Source organism: Fukomys damarensis, unplaced genomic scaffold, assembly GCF_012274545.1.
Source record: "Fukomys damarensis isolate Sample0158 unplaced genomic scaffold, DMR_v1.0_HiC HiC_scaffold_17, whole genome shotgun sequence".
Classification (NCBI taxonomy): domain Eukaryota; kingdom Metazoa; phylum Chordata; class Mammalia; order Rodentia; family Bathyergidae; genus Fukomys; species Fukomys damarensis.
The window spans coordinates 2,246,006-2,252,522 of record NW_022900929.1 but is presented as its reverse complement, the minus strand read 5'-3'; the positions used below and the strand labels follow the sequence as shown (position 1 = coordinate 2,252,522).

Below are 6,517 nucleotides of genomic sequence, written 5' to 3'. Positions count from 1 at the left end.
ATTAGTATCTTTAAAGCACACATTCTTCACAAGGCTGGAAGAATTTTCTAGGCAAATGGGCTTGGCCCTGACTGATGGTAAAGGGACAGAGTGAACTTTTGCGGGTGCTGTGGGAAGGGCGTTAAGACAATGTGGGTCTAGCTCAGCTCAGTGGCTGAAAAATGAAAAGTCAATGATGACAATCAGTTGGTTCTGCTAGCTTCAGGTGAGAGCTATAGTTGGTCTAGGGAAGGATACTCTAAACTGTAAAGATGACCGGTGGCTATTTATCTATAATGCCTTTTTTTTTTTTTTAGAAACACTCACTTCCATTCACCTAGGGTTGTCTCTGCCCATCAGGGAAACAACAAAGGCATTTGTATCAAAGACTGCCTGCCCTCAGTGAACTTTCAAGCTGCTTATGGAAAACAGGAAACTAATAAGTGACATTCCCAAGGAAGAGATGCTGGGGGAAACAGTGCAATGGTGCAGGGGTGGAGGATGGGAGTGCCTGTTACTTTCTGTATTTTATGATGTTTGGATGCCTAAAAACATCTCACTACAGGGCTGGGGACATAGCTTAGCAGTGTAGAACCTGACTGGCAAGCTTAAGGCCCCGAGTTTGATTCCTGATAACAAAAACAAACAAACAAAAATCTTGCTGCCATGGAAGGTACAACCTTCCCAGTGCTAACCAGTTCTTCCAAGCACCAAAAATCCCACCAGAGGCATGTCCTTCCTTTACAAACAAACCTTTCCTGAGTCTATACTCTCAACACCATCCTCATCTAACATTCTCTTACAAGATCTTTCATCATTTAGATTTCCCCTCCTCTAAAGCATCTGGTGCCTAGTGCTACCATCTTTTGACCTTCCCAACAAACAATACCCAGCATAATTATTCCAATTTGCCATTTCTGAACTGTTGACTCTGCTTTGGCTTGCTGTACCTTCAGAAAGCCTAATAAAGGTTCTGGCTCAACCTCTCCTTTCTCATCTTCGACCATGTAGATGCTTCTTCTTGGTTCTATCTGGCATGGGCAACCTCTTCTTTGAAATTTAGAAATAGCTAAATCTCTTCCCCTTTCAAACTGCATTCTTATCCCCTACTGGGCCTGCAAACTTGTTCTAATCCTATCTCCAACATCTACACTGTTAGAACACCGTAGGTTTCATTGACTGGGGTTGTGAGACCATAGGGCAGAAGGAAAGCCAGTGTCTCACTCACCTTAAGGAGTTGATGACAAGAACAGCATCTGCACAAGAACCTCCACTAACAGGGAGATTCAAAGGGTAATGGCCCTAAAGTGCCCTGCCCACCAGGATCAGAGACCCTCTGAACTAGGATGGATGTTGGTCAGTGGTAGTGGCACGAATCAGCCTCCTGGGGCAAAAATGAGAGACTGTCATTAGGAAAGGACATTTATGCCAGTGAACACTGGAGAGATGACTATGTCCCAAGCATCTCTCCTCTGTGTTTCAGACATGTCACATACTGCTGCTATGCACAGAATTATGGAGTTAGTTCCAACACTACTTCCATTTTACAAGGCAGATGTAAATGGCATTGCTCACAATCGAAAAATTAGTATCAAAACATGTTCTTCACTGGGATGTGGGTGAATGAGAGGATTCCTAGGCAAATGGGCTCAGCCCTACGTGATGGTAAAAGCAGGTGCAGTTCTGTGTTACAGGAGCTCCAGAATACTTTGGGGGTACTAGGGTTCTAGGATGTGGGTCCATGTCATCTCGGGGGCTGAAAAATGGAAAGTTGTCAAAAAAAAAAAAAAAAAAAAAAAAAAAAAAAAAAAAAAAAAAAAAAAAAAAAAAAAAAAAAAAAAAAAAAAAAAAAAAAAAAAAAAAAAAAAAAAAAAAAAAAAAAAAAAAAAAAAAAAAAAAAAAAAAAAACAAAAACAGTTGGTTCTGCTGCCTCAAGGCAAGAAATACTGCTAGTCCAAGGGATGATACTCCAATCTGTAAAAATGACCCAATCCAACATTTAGTTATCTATAACAACTATGGTGTCTTGAAACACTTTCCCTTTTTTCCACCTAAGGTTATCTTTGCCTATCAGGGAGAAAACAAGGAATTTCTGCTAAAGAGGGTCTGCCTTCAGTGAGCTTTCAAGGTACATATAAAATTCAGCTAGAAAATTGGTGATATCCTTGAAAGCGAAGATGGGAGAAAGGAGGGAAAGGTGCTGGAGTGGAGGATGGGAGAATGCTTTTTACTTTTTTGTATTTTTCGATGTTTGAAACTCAAAGAGCTTGCTGACCTGGGAGTATTCTGGCCAGCATTCTGGCCAGGGATAGCCTCACTTCCAAGCACAAAGATAGCCATCAGAGGCATGTTTTTCCTATACAAACAGACCTTTCCTGAGTCTATACTCTCAGGAACTTCCTTAGCTAACTCTTTTACAAGGGTATATCCCTAATATTTATTTTCCCTTTCTGCTGTCCAGGGTATAGTGCCACCATCTACCAAAATCTCCAACCAAAGCCCAACGGAAATATCACAATTTGCCACTCATTTCTAAACCACCAACTCTTCTCTGGCTTGCTGTTTCCTCAGTAGCCAAACAGAAGTTCTGGCACAATCTCTGTAACCCCTTTCTCCAATTCTGCTAAGTGTCCCACCAAGATGGTACCGCTTAGTTCTAAGTGGCATGGGCTTCCTCTTTACTGAGACTTGGAAGTACATGTATGTCTTATTTCCAATCTTTATTCTTGTCCCCTGCTCTGCCTGAAAACTCTCTTACTATCTCTGACATGTGCACTGTAGAACACAGCAGGTTTTATGTATCAAGGTTATGAGAAAACACAGAGAACGAAAGCCAAGTGTGTCACTCACCTTAAGGAGTTGATGAGGAAAACTGCACCCTCACCAGAAACTCCACAAATGGAGAGACTCAAGGGCCGAAGCCCCTGAGTGGCCCTGCCCACCGGGGTCAGAGACCCTCTGACCTAGGATGGTTTTTGGTCAGTGGTAGTGACAGGAATCACCTCCTAGGAAGAAAAATGAAGGATTCTCATTAGGATATATACACCACCTAACACTTGAGTGATGCCTGCAACCCAGGAATCTCTACTTAATGTTTTAGGACATACTATTTTCTATTCTCCACAAGACTATGGGGTAAGTGCCTTTAAAAATCCTTCTGTACAGGAGAGATATGAAGTACACTGCTCAAAATCCAACAATTAGCATAAAAAGCTAGATTTTTCTTGAGCCTGTGGGTTTTCTAGGCAAATGGCCTCGGACAATAAGGAAGGAGCATGGTGTTGTTCCTGGGTAGCAGGAGACCCTGAATGCAGTGGGAAGAGTGTTGGACAATGTGTGTCCAGTTCACCTCAGTGGCTGAGAAAAGGAAATCATCAAGGAGAGATAGTTGGTTCTGCTGCCGTCAGGCAAAAAATATGCCTTGGGTCAAGACAGGATAATTTCTACCTATAAAGACAACAAAGCAGGTAAAGTAGAATCAAATCTCCTCGGTACCAAGACAAAAGACTCACCAAAGAAACTCATGGCATTGTGCTCCAGTTCCTGAGAATATGCCATTAAGTATGTCAGTTCCTTCAATGTCACTCCAGTCTTGTTGGTTACCTGACATCAACACCTCCTTTACAAACTAAGGACTGAGATGTAAGTTCAATAATATCTTTAAAATCACATCTAGAATGTTTACAGTTATCCCTTGGAACACTCACTGAGTCCTGAACTTGGTTTTTGAGTTTCTTAGAATATTAGTGAGACCTGATACTATTCAGTGAGGAAACTGCTAACTATGAAATACCAGATTTGCACAATTGTTATACTAATATAAAGATTCCCCAAAATGTTTTTTCAAGTAGGTGACAAATTACTATGTCTATAGTCATCTTTGTATACAACCACAAACCCCTCAAACTTACCGTTTTTTTATGACATATGCCTATTTCGATGAATGGACAAATAGATGCATGGAAATTAATAGTACAGATGATAGACTAATATATAGCTGACCACAGTGAGTAGGGAAGGAAAGGAGTCACTGGGTTTGATACAGTTTATGATAAAATGAAATTATATTTACACACAGAGTTTCTGGGGATGTGTTCAGAAAAAATGTGTATGTATTCTTTATGTTATAAAATTGAATTTAAAGGCTTACCTAAAAATGACATCATGTGTTGATCACTGTTACATATAGCATTTGAACAGTTGCGGAAATAAAATCCACCATTACAGTGTGAAGATTTGAAGATTATAAGGATAAACAGTAAAACATTCTAAGAGAATGATGAAGAAGAACATTGAAAGTAATTTAAACAGGACAGTGTTTCATAGTTTAAGCCCAGGGAACTTTACAAATGACAATAAATGGTACCTGGACATGGTCTAGGGCTACATTACATAGCTCATGTTGATTAGAAACTGAGAAGCACTCAGTCATATCATAGTCCAGACTTTTTCAAATATGGACATGGATATTTTCAGTTCAAGTGCTTTCTCTAATGAGAAAGGGAGAAGCACAAGATGGAAGCCATAGTGTCTTTTGAACTAATCTTGGATGTCAAATACTTCTCATTCTCTGTGCTAATGTTCAGACAGTCCCACCTTAGCACAACATGAGAATGAACTTGAGAAGTGTATGGAGGCAGGGAAGCAAAGATGAGTGGCTGCCAACTGTTTGTTTTATTTGTTCCCAGGGATTGAGTCTAAGATTTTCTCACTGAGCTGCCTCCCCTCCCTTTTATTTAGTGTATTTGGAAACAAGTTATCCATAATGTTGCCCAGGTTCTATTAGATAAGGGTGCTTGTGACTCTGTCTCCCTGAGTGCTGGGATTATAGACAAGTGCCACTACAGATTCCTGGTACCTTCTTGAAATTTAGTTACTGCCATATCCCAAACCATTTCAATTATAATTACTATGTACCTGTGTGTACCCAAACCCTTGTTAGAAATCAAGGAATTTAAGGCACTACATACAAGTTGGGTCCCAGTGCCACACATGGACAAAAATGTAGGCTGGATGGCTAGCTATAGCTGAGTAGAAACACCTAAGGTTGCATGAAATCTCTAACTAGGAACATCGGCTTCTCAGAAAGTCCCAGAATAAAGAACAGACAGTATTATGAAGAAAACCAAATTCAAATTGGGAGGGGTACCAGGAAAGAGAAAGAGAAAAAGAAAATTTAGGTGGCACCTGGGAAGACTGTACCCTCATAGTACTTGGGCATTAAGGAACTGTAAGGAAGGGAGTTGTGTGTTCGGGGATAAATGCCTCGCTGTGACCTCTCTGGGTGCCTGCTTAGCAGACATCTGCCATTGCAAAGCTGATCAAAGCTTCCCTTTCATTTCTCTACTTGCTTCTGAGACCATATTTCACAATTAGTGGCTCTCCCAGGAGATCTGTGCCCACCAGTATTGGGTCTCAGTGGAGAAGGAGACATGTTCCACCTCATTTTCACCTGGCCTGTATGGCAGTATATTCCATCTCCTGGCAGAAGCCATTAGACATCCAATGCCATTGTTCTGAAGGCAGCAAAACTGACACAGAGGGAAATAAAACAGGCACTGAGACAATCAAGCAATCTCGTGCATGAGACAAGCTATAAAAAGTGAAGTAGAAGTACTGCCATGGTGATTTGGGCATTTTTGACTGAGATGTGGGCAAGAAACCTCCATTGTGGCAGGGTGGGAGGGCAGTTAGTGCACAGGGTGCACAAGAAACCCCCAGCATGCTTGAGTACATAGGCTGTGCAAGAAATCTTCACCACTTAGGGAAACTAAGTCACAGAGACCAGCAGAAAATGAGGAATTCTAGGCCTGGGTAACCAAAGAAAGAGGAAAGAAGGATTCTCCTGACATTCTCCAGATAGTCTACTGGGGAGAATAAAAGGTTTGGGGGCAAGGGATAACCCTTGTACCAAAGATAAAAACAAAAGACAATTAAACACTGGTATTTTTATCAGCCCAATTTGCACACCTTTAGTCTTTTGTCTCAAATTTGGCTGACTGACAAACTTACTTTTATATTCCAATTTGACATGGTATTTTTTGGTTAGTTGGTATGCTTAAAACATTCCTTATACAGTGGATAGTTCTTGAGCTGCTATTACAGGGTTAACTTGCTCTTCTGTTGCTCTCTACTTCAATTCAGATGAGGATGTGACTCAAGGTCGCTTGGAAGTCTGTTGGCAGCCCACCCTAATTAGAATGTAACCATTTATAAACTCACTCTAAGATCAAGAGAAACACAGTGTACCTGGGTCCTTTAAAAATCTTCATGGCTGGTAGGTTTGTTATATAGAAAGAAACTCATAAGTAGGATAAAGAAGAAAATCCAAAAAGTATAAAAAGACATTTTTGGTGTGAGAGAATTCTGTATGACACATTTTGTGCAACCAGGATAGAAAAAGGAGAGATAGTGACAAAACTAGGAGGTCCAATCATGTTGGAAAAAAGGGTAAAGAGGATGAAGTTTATATTTTTAAAAATGTATGATTTACTAATGGCACTCCCAAATATGTAGATCAAGGGCTCCTAACAGTAAA

General features: G+C 40.6%; 1 protein-coding gene across 1 annotated transcript in view; it reads right to left on the bottom strand.

Moving 5' to 3' along the window:
• Positions 1-3,002, bottom strand: part of Usp42 (ubiquitin specific peptidase 42) — a 45,388-nt gene extending 42,386 nt beyond the window's left edge. The window contains exon 1 of the mRNA XM_010642762.2: positions 2,830-3,002. The gene's annotated coding sequence lies outside the window, so the exon portion shown is untranslated. The remainder of the gene's footprint in view (positions 1-2,829) is intronic.
• Positions 3,003-6,517: the final 3,515 nt, after the last annotated feature.